Consider the following 15,945-nt stretch of genomic DNA (forward strand, 5'->3'; position numbering starts at 1 on the left):
AATTAAAGAGTTAAAAGACAGGCTGGAGAGATGGCTCAGCAGTTAGGAGCACTAACTGTTCTTGCAGAGGACCCAGGTTCAATTCCTAGCACCCACATGGTGGCTAATAACCTTCTGTAACTCGAGTTCCAGGGGATCCGATGGCCTCGTCTGACCTCCGCAGTCATTGTATGACACGGGTGCATCTACATACATGCAAGCAATACACCCATACACATTAAATAAATATTGAAAAAAAGAATTAAAAGGCAAGAAGAATCTCAGGCACAGCTGGGAACAAACTTGATTAAAAGTGAAAACACACACACACACACACACACACAGAAGAGTGAAGAAGACATTTAGTAAATGAAATCTGATTTTGTCTGACAAAACCAAACTTTTATCTATTTGGGGGTGGAATGACTTCCCCTTTCCCCTCAGAATTAACTGGTTTGGGCCTTGGAAGGGTATTGGATAATACAGACAAAAAAGAGATGCTGATTGGTTCCCACCATAGAAGGCCCCCCGCCCCCTTGAGTGTTTTGAAAATCCTAATGAGTAGTTTACTCTAGAAGGGAAAAGCCCACCAAGTCTTTGCCTTGGAGAGAGAGAAGCAGCAGGAAGTTGGCCAGCTTTAATGTTTAAGTGAAGAGTACATTAATCTTTGAAGAGACTCTCTTCCCTGTCTGTATATCTACCAGGAATCTTTCTGATTCCTAATCACTGAAAATGAGCATCTTCGTTGAGAGGGGATTTCTTTTCTACAGGGTCAATTTTTAGGAGTTAAATAATTATGTCAAAGAAATGGTGTCTAAAATATTGTCAAAATATCTTCTAAGATATTCTGTTCACACAACAGTATATAGAAACTGTGCTAGATAGCTAGATGGCAACTTCATACACTTGCATAGATGAATCCTCAATTTGGGAAATGCCTCCACTGGACTGACCTGTGGTAATGTCTGTGGGGTATTTTCTTGATATTTAAGTGATGTGGGAGGGCCCAGTCCATTGTGGACAGAGCCACTCCTGGGTAGGTTGTTCTGTATGGTATAAGAAAGCAGGCTGAGCATGGGCCAGGGGAGCAAGCCAGTAGGCAGCGTTCCTCCATGGCCTGTGTTCCAGATCCTGCCTTCAGGTTCCTGCCCTGAGTTCCTACCCTTGGGCTCCCGGATGAACTGTGACCTGGGAGATGTGAGACAAATAAACCCTTTCCTCCCCAAGTTTGTATTGGTCAGAGTGTTTTGTCACAGCAATGATGAAACAAACTAGAACAGAAATTGCTACCAGCAGTGTGGGATATTGCTGTGACAGACCTGACTTCGGTGGTTTGGGGAGGATTGTGGAAGCATTTAGAACAGTGTGCTGGAAAAACCATTGAGTGCTTACAGTTTGTTGCTGTGAGGCATCAAAAGTTATGCTGAAAGAGTTGTGGATGATGGAGGCCTGGCTTGTGAAGTTTCTAAGGGAAGTGGAGACTATCAGGGCTGTTTGTGTGGTATCTTGAATTGAGAATCTGTGAGTTCTAGTCAGCTGGGCCTAAAGAATCAACTGTGGTTAAGAAGAGACCAGAACCACTGAAGTGAAACCTTTGTTTTACTAAGACAATTGATTCTGGTTAGCTGGGGCTGAAAAATCAGCTGTAAGTAACAAGAGACCAGCATCACTATGGCAAAATCTACTGGGAAGTAGTTCCTCAGGGTCAGCACAGAGAAGTTGTGATCTTGAGGGGGCCCAAGCCTCCATCTCAAGCTGGAAGCAGGTCTTGGTAATGTGTAGGAGTCTCCTACATGGTTTTGGTGTTGAAAGTGTGAAGGGCTTACAGAGAGCAGCTGAGGCTTGGTACCTTGAGAGGCCAGGAAAGGCCATTGGCAAAAGTACAGCCTCATTTGCAGTGAAGACCCCAGGATTGAAGGGGTCATGGAGAGAATTTAGGCTTTGCACCCTGAGAGGCCAGAAGAGGCCATTGGTGAAGGTACAGCCTCAGTTTCAGTGGAGACCCCAGCTTTTTGGAAATTATGGGACCATGGGATGACCACTAAGGGCAGCAGCAGCTATGGAATGGAGCTGGCCTGGGTCTGAGAGACAAACTGTGTGTGCTCTAGACAGAAGAGTCAGAGAAGTGAACTGCCAAAACCCTTTGGAGTCCAGAAGATTGTGAATGAATCCCAGATGTCCAACCTTGAGCTACTTTGCTGGACTTAAGGCTTTGCTTAGGTGTGCCCAGTTCTTCCTTTTTGAAATAAGACAGTACTTGTTTTGGATTTTACAGTATCCCACAGTTAAGAGACTTAAAAGAGATTATGGACTTTTAAGTGTTTGGATTTTTTCAAGGACTGTGGGACTTTTAAATTTGTATTTTCTTATGTTGTGATACTGTTAACATCATATCTTGGGGCAACAAATGGAAAGGTTGTGGTTTAATAGTGATGTGTTGTATGTCAAGTTGACAAGGGGTCAATTGTCCTGGGAAACTTTACTTGTCAACTTGACACACCTGGGTAGAGGGAGCCTCAATTCTGGAACTGCCTCCGTTGAACTGGCTTGTGGCCATGTCTGTGGGGTATTTTCTTGACTTTTGAGTGATGTGGGAGGAGCCAGACCACTGTGGGTAGTGCCACCCCTGGGCAGGTTGTCTTGTGTTATATAAGAAAGCAGGCTGAGCATGGGCTAGGGGAGCAAGCCAGTAAACAGTGTTCTTCCATGGCCTGTGCTTCAGCTCCTGCCTCTGATCCTGCCCTGAGTTCCTACCTTGGACTCCCTGATAAACTGTGACCTGAGAGATGTATGCCAAATAAACCCCTTCCTCCCCAAGTTGGTATTGGTTAGAGTGTTTTGTCACAGCAATGGAGAAACAAGCTATAACAGAAATCATGTTCCTTATACACTCTCACTATCTACATATTATTTATATTGAAAATATCATCAGAGTAGCCGGTAACCATGGAATATTACTGTTTAGCGTAATATTTTACCTACTGTTGGTAAACAAATTTTCTTCTGTGAATTACTTGTTTATAATTTTTCCTTATAGTTTTTTTAGTCCTAGTCCCTTTTTCTTCAGGACATATAAAAGCACATGTTTTAAATTTATATTTATTAGGGAAATATGCATTTGTTTCCTAATCTGCTATTGAAGAATAATTTATTTACCTTCTTTTAGCTCTCTAATACATTTTCTCATGAGTGTGTTACTAAGTAGTAATATAAGGTTTTTGAAAAGGAAAAAGAACATATGTCATATAGATTTAAAATTATGCAAGTTGACTGTGTCTAATAAAAAACTAGCTGCCCAGATTGGTTAATTTAGTAAAATATAGAGCTAATAATAACAATTAATGTTTCTTTGTTTTAAGTTCACTAGAATGAGAGATCTTGAGACTGGAAGCATGGTCCTCCTTTTTATTTTGTTAGCACTTAGCAAAAGTTTTTCTATAGGCTATCTGTTGATAATGATTGATGGATAAGTGTAATAAACAGAAAAATGGGGAAGAGAGTGGTCTTTTGTTAAAAAATACAACTCATTCTTTTAAAGACTTTCAATTACCAGTAGCTAGTATCTTGATAATATAGTCAATATAAGGGTTTCTTGTCACTGTGAAGGTTTCTGAATATAGTACCTTTGGGTAGATACATTTTTGCCCCCTTTGACAGATTTAATGAAAATATTTCCCCCTGTGATTTTTATGTAAATTTATGAATCACTAAAGTACATCTTAGCGCTTTTCTACCAGAAACTCACATCAATTCTTATGGTTGTCACTTCCAAATTTTAAATGAAAACATTCATATGGAATTTTTACTAAATGGATAAAGCTATGTGTCAACCTTTTATTTATCTTGAGAAATCCTTACCATATCATAGAGATATGATCATTCAAGTGTCTGAGGAATGTCATGCGGGCATAACCACGGGGAGAAAACCTTCATTTTCTTTAGGAAGAAGGTGGTTTTGATGTGCAGGATCTAGTTTTAGTTCTGCTTCCTCAGGATGCATGACACAATCTAAAAGGATGTTAATGGCTCTTCTTGAAATTCTAAATTAGAGGTTGGTTATTCTCACTTTTCTTTTTAAAAAGAGTACCAGAAAATGCTATAGTAAGTCAGCTTGACTGATGAAAATTTGCAAAAATTGTTGGCCTAACATTAACTGCTTCAAAAGTAAAGTCAGCAGGGCAGGGACACACTATTAACTTTGTGGAATTTAGTTCAGTTTTCAAATTTCTGAAGATTTTACTCATTTATTCTGTTCATCACAAAACATTTTCTGAGCATCTGCTATATGCCAAGTGGTGTGCTATGTCCTATGGATTAAAAGCAGTCAAGATATAACACTGTTTTACTTAGCCTCATGTTCTAAAGCAATAATTGCTTTGCACTTTTGTTTCTGATAACATCCAAATCCAATTCAAGAACAGACTTAGATTTGACTTAAAATACGGCTAGTTTTTCCCCATTTACTACAAAATGAAAGCAATATAGACCAGGAGAACAGGAATCTGAAGTTAGATTGAACCATGTTATAATCAAGAAATTATTTTGGAGCAGATGCTGGAAGGAAGAAAATCTAGCCTAGTTGGGAGGGGAATTCATATCCAGAATCTTTGTCAGTTAGTAGGCAACAGTCCTTTGTGGAGAGCCCAATATAATAAGTAACCATTGAAAATGTGCAGTGAGAGATAACATGGTAGCTCAGATACACTAGCAGGCAAGCATCCAAGAAGTTTGACAGTAAATTCTGAGGTGAGCAAGGCATGGTTTCAGGACTGGTCCTCAAGGGAATGTTTAATCTGAGGTTTTTGGAAAACTGTTGAAAGTATGCAGCTTGTCTCTACTTCAAAGAATATTATTAAAGTGCATAGTCATCAAACAAGGCAGAAAACTGGCTAAGCAAACCGAGGCATGTAGCATGTTTCCCTAGGCAGAACCCATAGAACTTTTCTTCTCCTGAACCCTCTCACAACCCAGCCCTGCACGCCTTGCTGTCACACTACTTACAGGCAAAAGCCTGTAAGGAAGAATTCTGTCAGCCTGGAGTGGTAGTCCAAGCCTGTAATCCCAGAACTTGGAAGTGGAAGCAGGAGAATCAGTTCAAAGTCAGCCTTAGCTACATAGCAAGTGCAAGGCCAACCTGAGCTACGTGAACCCATCTCAATAAAAAGAAAACAAACAAATGAAGCTTGTCACAGATAGACTTTATATTCCAGAAGCAGAAGGGAGAACATTCCAAAGATTTAGAAGCAGAAAATAGATGAATGTCAATTTGCTGTTTCTTCCTTCCAGAACGATAAATCATAGGCTTTTCAGGATAGCTGTGACAATTCTTCTCTCCTCAAGTGCTTCCTTCTCACAGGCCTGGACATAACTTCTTTTGAGAAACTGCACTCCAAGCTCTTCTTCTCCACTGCTGCATGAAGAGACACAGAGACAGTACTTTCTGTCTCTCCTTTAGATTTCCATCTTCATTGTGTCTATTGGAATTTTCTCTCTCTGAGGAGACCAGAATCTAACAATTGTGAGTGGTTTAAAGGCTTTCAGGTCAGTGAGGCTGAAGAGCTAGTGCTTATAGCAATGTGTTGTAAATCACTGTCTCCTCCATTGGAGTTTGAATTTAGAACTTCATCTCCCTAGATGCTTTATCATTTCTTCATCAGGGACTTGGTCAAGAGAGAATTCTGCCCATGATAATATTTGGGTATTTCTAAGTCCTTAGTCCTATACATGATACCTATAGATCATATCTTCATTCTTTAAAACCACCCCTACCATTTCTAACAGGACACAAGATGGACCTTTGTTCTTAGAAACAAGCATAAGCTATTACAAAGGCCAGAATACAAAGGCTAATATAAGATTTACCTTGATGTTTTGTACACCTTATTACTTGTCATCACAAGCATGTAAAAGGAATGTTTTTATCTTCAATTTACAGATGACAAACATAACTCAAGTTAGGGAATCCATCAAAGCTACATACAATTAAGAATAGCAAAACAAGTATTTTTGCTTTATTTTGCCAGATATCAAAGCCATTTTACCAGACCAATGAAACTACCCTTCTAGGTCAACAACATGTTATGGAATCCTGTGGACCTGACTCTTCCCAGATTTTGATTGTTGGTAGTAGCATCAAATAGTTTACCATGTCCTTAAAATACCCTCTGCTCTTAGCTTTTCTGACATAACACTCTTTTGTTCTTTCACTTGCTGGCTAACCTTTTCTTTGAAGTCCACTTTGCAATTTTCTCTTCCTTTATCTGACTTCTAAATCACAAATGCTTCAGGGCAAGGTTTCCTTTTCTCAGAACTTTCTCCAGATGCAATCTCATCCAGTTGGATGGCATGGCGTCAGTAGTTTCTTTACTTCTCTGATGACTCAGGGTTTTCTTGGATTCACCAAAATATTTCCTAATTCACTTAGCTCCAGGTACCATGGCTTTCTTGCTAATATCTGAACATGCCAAGTATATTTCTGAGACTCTGGGGGTTTGAACTTAACTGTCTCCTCTGTCTGTGATACTAATGTCTGTCAAATACATGTCCAGCTCATACCTTCAGTTCCTTCATTTTTCTTCTCAAATGTAACCTTCTTAAAGAGAACAACCCTGACCATTTTTTTATGTAAAATAAGATTCATCACTGTTTTACGTCCTCCTATTTTCCTTGCACTCTTAGTTTTATTCCTAATGATTATTGGTATCCAACATACTGTGAGGTTCCTGAAGGCACATAGAAGGTAGTCAATAAATAATTTTGACAAAAAGTTTATAAATTAAGGAATAACTCTAAATAGGTTCTTGCAATTGAACCTGCTATCCTGGGTCCCACAGTCTTAGAAATTATGGACTATGAAACATAGAAGTTAAGATACCAGGTTGGAAGGCCTAGCATCTAATCTCAGCTCCTAGGTCCACCATTTACCAGTTGTTTCACCCAGTCACTTACTCTCTGTACTTCTGAATTTCCTCTTTGATAAAATAAGAGCAGTACTGGCATTGCTTCATTAACTCTTTTGAGGGATAACTGATTTGATAAATGCAAAGTACAGAACCTTCTATGCACTACAATTTCTCAATAATTCATAGATATGATGATGATGATGATGATGATGATGATGATGATGATTTTATTGAACTGCCTACTTAAAATGCTGGTCATTTAGGCCTAGTAAATCCAAGAAAGAAAACTTGACTTCTCCCCCTGGATTTGTCTCCCCTCTGATCTTTACCTGTTGCTCACAAGATCAGAAGGATTATATCTAATTTCTGTCTTTCCCTGATCCACTAGCAAATTTGTGAAAATTCTACCTTCCAAATATATACAGGTTTCTGCCATGCTGCTGCAGTCACCTTGAGCCACAACACTGGACCTGCCCATTTCATTCTTCTTATACTTACCTTTAAACTGTGGCACTCTCTCCTCTCCCTTCTAGTCCATGATGACACAGAAGCCACAGTCATTTTAAGTGACTCAACTGATCACATTCAGGGACTTTTCATTGTGTGTAGAATAAAATCCATATTGTGCAGCATGGACCTCAAAGCCTTGCACAGTCTCAGACCTACCTCCTTCTCCTACATCTGTCCCATTTTCCTTTATATCAGCAATATTCATCCTCTCAGCTGCCTTTATTTTTCCTTAAGACTGTCTTATCTTTTACATACTCAGAGCATCTATGTTGGTTTTCCCTTCTGCCTTGCTTGCTGTTCCCTCAGGTCTCTGAATAGTTGATTCATTTTCATTTTCCAGATCTTACTACATGTGCTAGAGAGACCTTCTGGCAATATCCTTGTTAACATTTGGAAATTATATGTGCATAATTATGTGTATTTTTGACTAGAAACTTGGACTGTTTAATAAAATTGTTTAGTGAAAAGATTATTCCTATCAGTGGTTCTCAAGTTTTTCTTTCTCTGAACAACCTTTTCTATCAATAACTTATGAAGCTTAACCCCATCATGTAAAAATGATCAGGGAGGACTGCTGTGTCTGAACTTGGATGAGGTGAGGAATGAGGACCTGGTCTCCATCATATCCATTCTTCTACTTCCTAGAGTGATACTTTTTTTTTTCAACCATTTTCTTAATCTATATATTAAGCAGTTTTTAATTAGAATGATGACTATGGTTAAACCCATATAAGAGAAAAAAACTAATTTTCTGAAATCTCTAAAATAAGAGATCCATTGCATTTTCTTATAATTCCATTTCTGAAAATTTATTTCTGTAATTGTACTATCCCACCTGTGAGATCAGGAAATAGGCATCATTGAGTTCCTGGCACCTAGCACATGGCTTTGCAGAGATAAAAGACCCAGTGCATGACTTCTGCCTAAATTAAATCTACAAATGCAGCCAAAGATCTGTCTCTGGCTTTGTACTCTTCTGTGGCTTTGGTGAAAAATTCACATTGTAACCTGTTGTCACATTTTGTGACAGTCACTCATTCAAGCATGATATTTTTATGGCATTTCTGCTGAGCAGCAGGAAGTGCCAGGTGTCAGCCTGTGTCATGGGTGCTATATTTAATACTCATAAAAACACATGAAGGTGGTGGTAGGCCTACACTTATGAAGACAGTGTAGTTGAGAAAAGTTGACTAATTAATACCTTGTTTAGTGAGAAGAGTAGGTGTTCTAGTTTTATTTGCTGTCACAAAGACCCTGTAATAAAGCAACATAAGGGAAGAAAGAATTTATTTTAGCTCACAATTCTGGTTATAATCCATCATTACAAGGAATTCAGAGGCAGAAGCTTGAGACAGCTGGTCACATCACACCTACAGTCAAGAGCAGAGAGAAAAGAATGTAGCTATGCTCCCTAATTACTTGTTAGCTTTCTTCATTCTTGCATAGTTCAGGACCCAGACAAGGGAACAGTACTGCTCACAGTGGGTGGAGTCTTCCATCAGTGAAAAGTCAAGACAATCCCAGAATGACATACCCACAGGCTAACCTGATCTAGGTAATTCCTCATTAATACTCCTTTTCCAGGTGATTTTTGGTTGTATAAAATTGACATTTAAAGCTAATTAGCACTGTTGAATTGAAAACATGGTACTTCTCACATCAAAGTTCCAATTTCTTTCACCTAATACTATCAAAAATGCAAAAACATAATTCCCTGACCAGCATAGAAGAATTCCCAAAGAATCATATTAGTATTGGAAGTAAAAAAATTTAAAACCTCCTATTGGTACATAAAAAGGCTAGTGATTTTTGTAAATTGATTTTGCATCCTGCCACTTTGCTAACAGTGTTGATCATTTTTAGTTTTCTGGTGGAATTTTTGGCATCTCTTATGTATAATAGCATATCATCTACAAATAGGGATAATTATACTTCTTTTCATTAGTACCACCTTCATTTTTTCTTCTCTTGTCTTACTCCTCTAGCTAAGGTTTCAAGCACCAAATTGAAAAGGAGTGGGGATAGTGAACAGCCTTGTCTCAATCCTAATTTTAATGAGAATGCTTTGAGTTTTTCTACATTTAAAATGGTGTTAGCTGTCCAGTCCAATTCCCTCTAGGACTTGTATCATAAAGGCATGCTGAATTTTGTCAAAGGACTTTCCTGCATCTATTGAGATGTTCATGTTATTTTTGTCTTTAAATCTCTTTATATAATTTATTGCATTTATTCACTTTTATTGAGTCATCCCTACATCTCTGGAATAAATCCAACTTGGTCATGTGGATAATCTTTTTGATATGAGCCTCTATGTGGTTTGCAAGTATTTTATTAAGAATTTTTTGCATCCATATTCCTTAGGGATATTGGTCTGTAGTTTTCTTCAAAATCAATTTCTGAAAATCTCTATGCTTTAAATATACCAATAACAAGCAATCAGAGAATGAGATCTATGAAGCATTCCCATTCATAACAGACTAAAAAAAAAATCTAGGAATAAACCTATCTAAAGACCTCTACAATGAAAACAATCTTTGAAAGAAGAGATTGAGGAAGACACTACAAGAGGGAAATACCTCCCATGCTCATGGACTGGTAGAATTAATATTGTGAAAATTAGCTTCTTACCAAAAGCAATTTGAAAACTCAGTGAAATTCCCAATCAAAATCGCCTAGAAATTTTCTACAGATATAGAAAAAAAAATCCTAAATCTGGGCATGGTGGTGCTTCCAGCACTCAAGAGGCAGTGGCAGGCAGATTTTTTGTGAGTTCAAGGCCAGCCTGCTCTACATAACAAGTTCCAGGCCAGCTGGGCCCGCAAAGAGACCCTGTCTCAACAAATAAGAAAAAAAGCCCTAAAATTCATTTAGAACCACAAAAGACTTTGGATAGCCAAAGTCATCCTGAGCAAAAAGAGCAATCCTGGAGGGATTACTATACTAGATTTCAAAGTATAATACAGAGCTATAGTAATAAAGACAACATAGTATTGGCACAAAAATGGGTATGTAGATCAATGGAACAAAAAGGCCCAAACATGAGTGCATGCCATCACAGCTACTTGATATTTGACAAAGGTGCCATGAACACACACTGGAGGAAAGACAGCATCTTCAACAAATGGTACTGGGTAAACTGGTTCTCTATGTGTAGAAAAATGAAATTAGACCCATCTCTACTACCCTGCACAAAAATTAGCTCCAAATGTATTAAAGACCTCAATGTGAAATGTTAACTGCTCAATGTTAGAAGAAATATGCAGTACCCTATCATACAGGTGCAGGAAAGTTCTTTCTAGGTCAGACTTCATTTGTTTAGGAATTAAGGCCAACAACTGACAAATGGAACATTATTAAACTAAAACTCTTTTGTATAGCAAAAGAAAGAGCCAACTGAGTGAAGCAGAAGCCCACAAATGGAAGAAAATCTTTGACAACTATGCTTCAGATAAAGGATTAATTTCCAGAATATACAGAGAAATGAAAAAACAAGAAAACATATTGACCCATTTAAAATATGAAGTACAGATCTGAAAAGAAGAAATAAAAATGGCTAAGAAATACCTTAAAAAGTGTTCAAAATCCTTAAGAAAATGAAAATTAAAACTACTTTAAAATTTCATTTTACCCCAGCCAGAATGACTAAAATCAAGAAAACAAATGACAGCAAATGCTGGCACAAATGTGTGGAAAGGGGAACCCTTTCTCACTGCTGGTGGGATTGCAAACTGATGCGGCCACTATAGAAATCAGAGTGGAGAACTTTTAAAAAACTTAAAATACATCTACTAATATTATCCATTTACACAACTCTTTGGCATATACCTCAAGAATTTGGTACTCTACTATAGAGGAATTTGCTCAACCATGTTTATTGATGCTTTTTTCAAAACAGCTTGGAAAAGGAAGCAACCTCAATGTCCCTCGACTGAAGAATGAATAAAGAAATTGTGGCACATTTTCGCAATGAAGTTCTATTCAATGATTAAAAAAATGAAATAATGAAATTTCCTGGTAAATGGAAGGAACTAGAAACTAGGATATACCATGTGAAGTAATCCAGACTCAGAAAAATAAGCGAGGTATATTCTATTTTTGGATCCTAGCTCCAAATCCTTAGATGTGAGTATGTATCCAGATATAACTGCAAGTCCAGGAAAAAGGAAAGGAACCATGGAGGGAGAGGGGAAGAAGGAGCTCAAGGGATGGAGATAGTAGGAGACAGGTGTTATTAAGGGGTATGGGTAAAATGGGGTACTTTAATTGGGGAGTGAGGAGGAAGGCTATACAGTGAGAGACAGAGGAAAGAGAGATAAATAATGCTTGGCTGATGTGAAAAACCAAAAGAAAATGTAGTATTTAAGAAATTTACCAAAAATACGCACATAATATAAATGTGAGTGCATGTGTGTAGCTGAAGGCTATATAAGAAAAATCACAGTGTCGGGCAAGGGAAACCTCCCTTTAATTTGTTGGTCAGGGTAGTTCAAGAGACTCCCAAAATAACACAAGCTATTGCCACAGCCCTTGATTGCCTCCCAGTATTTGAAGGTTAGACCCTGTTCCTGAAGTCAGGGCATTTTTTTGGACACAGGACGTGGCGCACTTGAGCTGGAACTGACCTGGTAACCTTTTTCCTGAAGACTAGCTCTCATAATATCAGAAAATTATATGTAAGGTTCCAAGGGGAAAAACCAGTCGATTATCCTAGCCAGCTTCAAAGACTATGAACCACAACAACAACTACTATTGACCTAGCAAACTGCATCTATTGGAACAGCTAATGACACTTTTATCTTGGGAGCAATCAACAGCTGTCTAATTGGACTTAAGGCCCCCTCAATGGAAGAAAATTACTATGTGATATTGTAAAGCTGGAGTGGTTATAAACTCTAGAAAAGAATCTACTTCTGTCATTTCCCTAGATGTAATTTCTTAGTATATTCTAAATTTGTATTGGTATAATTACAGACAAGTGTGCCTTTCACCAATCACCAAAGAAGATTCTTTTTGTAAAAGATGGAGGCTACTACAAAGTTCCATAAGTAGTCAAATGAAGAGAATAGTGACTGTGAGGTTTCCAGCCCTCACTGATACATTGACAGTGCACTCAAGGCTATATCTAAGGCTCAAGGATCTGTGTGGAAGAGGGAGTAGGAAGAAAGACTGTAAGAGCCAGAGGGATAAGACACCTGCTGCCAGTTAAGGCATTCTTTACACGATAGTGTTGTCTAACAAGATCTGCATAATGACAAAATTAACTGATATTCCAAGGTAAAAGAGGAAAATTTCATGAGGTAGATTTTTTCAGGGACCGGCTCACTGTGAGGTTATCTAATTCCAATTGGTCTGCCCTAAGCACAGGTACACAGGAACACCACTAAATTAACTGAATGTAATATGTGTGTGTTTATAAACGTATTATGTATATGTAATAGTAATAATAAAGAAGAGGATAAAAAACTGAAAAGGAGTCTGGGGAGATGGGAGGAGTTGGCAGGGGATTGGAAGGGGCGGAAAAATGTAAATACAATAGTCATGCATGAAATTCTCTAAAAGTATTTAAAAAATTCTTTAGAGCCATACTTTATTGAAAAGGGCAAGTCTGATGATGTTTGACTTCTTCAAAAGACTACCTCGATGTTTGCTGTATTAGAGTATTAAAATATGAATTGTACATAATTAATAAACTTTAAATTTTATTTAACTTAGCTTTAGTCTTTGATAGACCTTGAAACAGAATAAACCTCAAACACCTGGTTCCAGAAACACTATTTGCACTGAGAAGTACACCATTCAGATTAAGTGACTTTGGCCTTCTGATATTGGGGATTGCCTATTGGCTAATGATGGTGCCAAACAAAAGCTGTGCTAACCCCTAACCAGAATGAAGTGCATTGTGGGAGATTTATGAAATCTAAACCGTCTCCTCTACTTCCTAGTATCACATCCCACTTCTGTTCACCTTGAGAGTCTGAGGTACAAGAAGTGACTTATATGCCTTTAAGGCAGAAGTCTAATAGCTGATCACTGGGAGAATTTTAAAATGCTAGTAATCTAAAAAGGAATATAACAGAAAATGATTTTGATAAAAGGCAATACATGCAAATTAAGCAGATACACACTATCACTCAATTTTTTGTACCAATATTATGGTTTTAAAACTATATTTGGAATGTTGAGTAAAAATTTATTGGAATAATACTGAAAAGAGAAGAATCAAATAATATTGGAAGGTAATAGTTCATAAAACTGAAGAATTTGAAAGAAAAATTTTATAAATGAACCCTTACATTCTTTAAAATGTAATTGAATAATATCTATACGGAGGTGTATATCATCTATATCAATTGATCTGTGGAAAGCATTCTGTGCTTTCTAAGGAAAATAAATATTCTTCACATTATCTCTGGTAAAACCATTGATTGCCCATATTAGGATTCCTGGATACATGTACTTGATTGTTATGGAGCATGGACATAAGAGCAACTATTAATTTCTGCCTTTTCATAAAAAGAGAAAATATTTAATTAAATATGTGTTAAGCAATCTATAGTTTATATTTTTATTCCCCCAAATTAACAACAAAGTTAATGTTAAGTGTGTCTGTCCTTCTTCTGCCTCTGTTATGAATTCAAATAAGACACAGAGATACAGGAAGTTCAGTTTATTAGTGTGAAGCTTGATACACTTACATGGACCCGAGTGTTCTGTCCAATGGAAGATCATCAGCCCACAAGCCTGGGATGCTGCCTTTATCTATCCTTCCTGCTCTTTTATGCCCTATTCTGCTGCCTTCTGATGAGTAGGTTTAAAATATGTACCCTCATGTTGGCTTAGACTCTTTGAACTAAATGTTCCTCCTTTTTCAGATTTCCTAAAGGCTTTGGTTGGTTTCATGTCCATGAGTCTTATGTCTATCTTTTACCTAATATTAGGATTAATAAAAACTTTAAAGAAACAAGCAAAAAAGAGAAAGAAAGTTATTGTAAGGGGAGACTTGGTATGTACATAGTGACAATTACCTGGGGAGGGAGACAGGAAAGGGACATGCAGTGCATTTCTAAGACTTGATGTGCAGATAACTAGGGCAAACATTACTGTTAAAAGGAGTTTGGAGACTAGTGCCATCTTGGGAAGGAAGGTAATGAGATCAGTTTACATGCACAGAGTCTGATGCAAAAGTGAGACATCCAAGTGGCAACATACATTTGGAAGCATAGGATTTAATAGGACGTGAGCTAGAGAATGGAAGTTACATACAGAACTGAGCTAGAAAATGCCAAGAATAAAAGTCTGAGGGATGAATTTTAAGGAAAATCATAATGTGTGATAGAGGCAGTAAAAGGGCTGTAAAAATTAGCTATTTTTAATACATTAGCATTGAACTTATAAAATATCTTTGGTGAATTGGTTAGCATGCTTGTCACATTGGAAAAGAGAACATTTCACAGAGGAATTGGTAAAGCACAAAGCAAAAAAAAAAAAAAAAAAAAGAGAAAAACTTCAGAAAGTTGGGGTTAAGATGGGAAGGAAGATATTATGTTTTATATAGTACCAGACATTATAACATCTATGAGCTAAATGACTAATTTTACCAGGGTTGATGTACTTTGGGGGGGAACATAATGACAATAATATCTACTTCTTAATGTTATCATTGGAATTTTAGGTATTGTAAGCTATCTGCCTATCTGCAAATAATTGGCATAGAATAATGATAATCAACTTATTTTTGACCAATAGAAAAGTTTGTAGAATTTTTAAGACAGCCTACAAGGAATATGTGATGACTAATTTTGATTGTCAGCTTGACACACATGGAAAGAGAGAACCTCAGTTGAAGAATTTTCTCTATCAAACTGGCCTGTGGGCATGTCTATGGGACGTTTCCTTGATTCCTAATAGATGGATGATAACCCAGCTCCCTGATGGAAGTGCCATTCCTATGAAGGTGTTCCCGAACTGTATAAGAAAGGTTGCTGAACATGAGCCTAGGAGAGAGTCAGAAAACAGAGTTCCTCCATTGGTTTCTGCTTCAAGCTCCTGCTTTCAGTTCCTGCCTAGGCTTCCCTTGATGTTGGACTATAACCTATATGCTAAAGTAGACCCTTTCCTTCCCCATTTACTTTTGATCGTGGTGTTTATCATAGCAACAGAAAAGCAAAATGGACAAAAGACAAATTTTTTAAACTTTTATGTTCTGAAAGTACAACTTAACAGAAGAGACAGACTTCATACTTTGAAGAGAAATAATAACTCAATATTGACACCACTGCTGTGCGGATGACTTTTTTCTGCCTTTCTAGCATGGTTACATTCTGCTCACATGTCACTGGGGCAAACATGTTTCTGATGAGTACTGACCTCACCAGCAGACTTGGCTCTGAGCTTTCTAAGTCAGATCCCCCCAATTTTTGGTTATCTTTGCTTTCAGTGCTTAAACAGTGTGAATGTCTCTAATGAAAAACAAATGAAAAACCTTAAAATTTACTTAATCAAAAGCTTGTTAAATTGAAATTTTTCAAATTTCATATAACACATTCTGTTCATG

This window comes from Nannospalax galili, unplaced genomic scaffold, assembly GCF_000622305.1.
Source record: "Nannospalax galili isolate Female #2095 unplaced genomic scaffold, S.galili_v1.0 scaffold794, whole genome shotgun sequence".
NCBI classification, from domain to species: Eukaryota; Metazoa; Chordata; class Mammalia; order Rodentia; family Spalacidae; genus Nannospalax; species Nannospalax galili.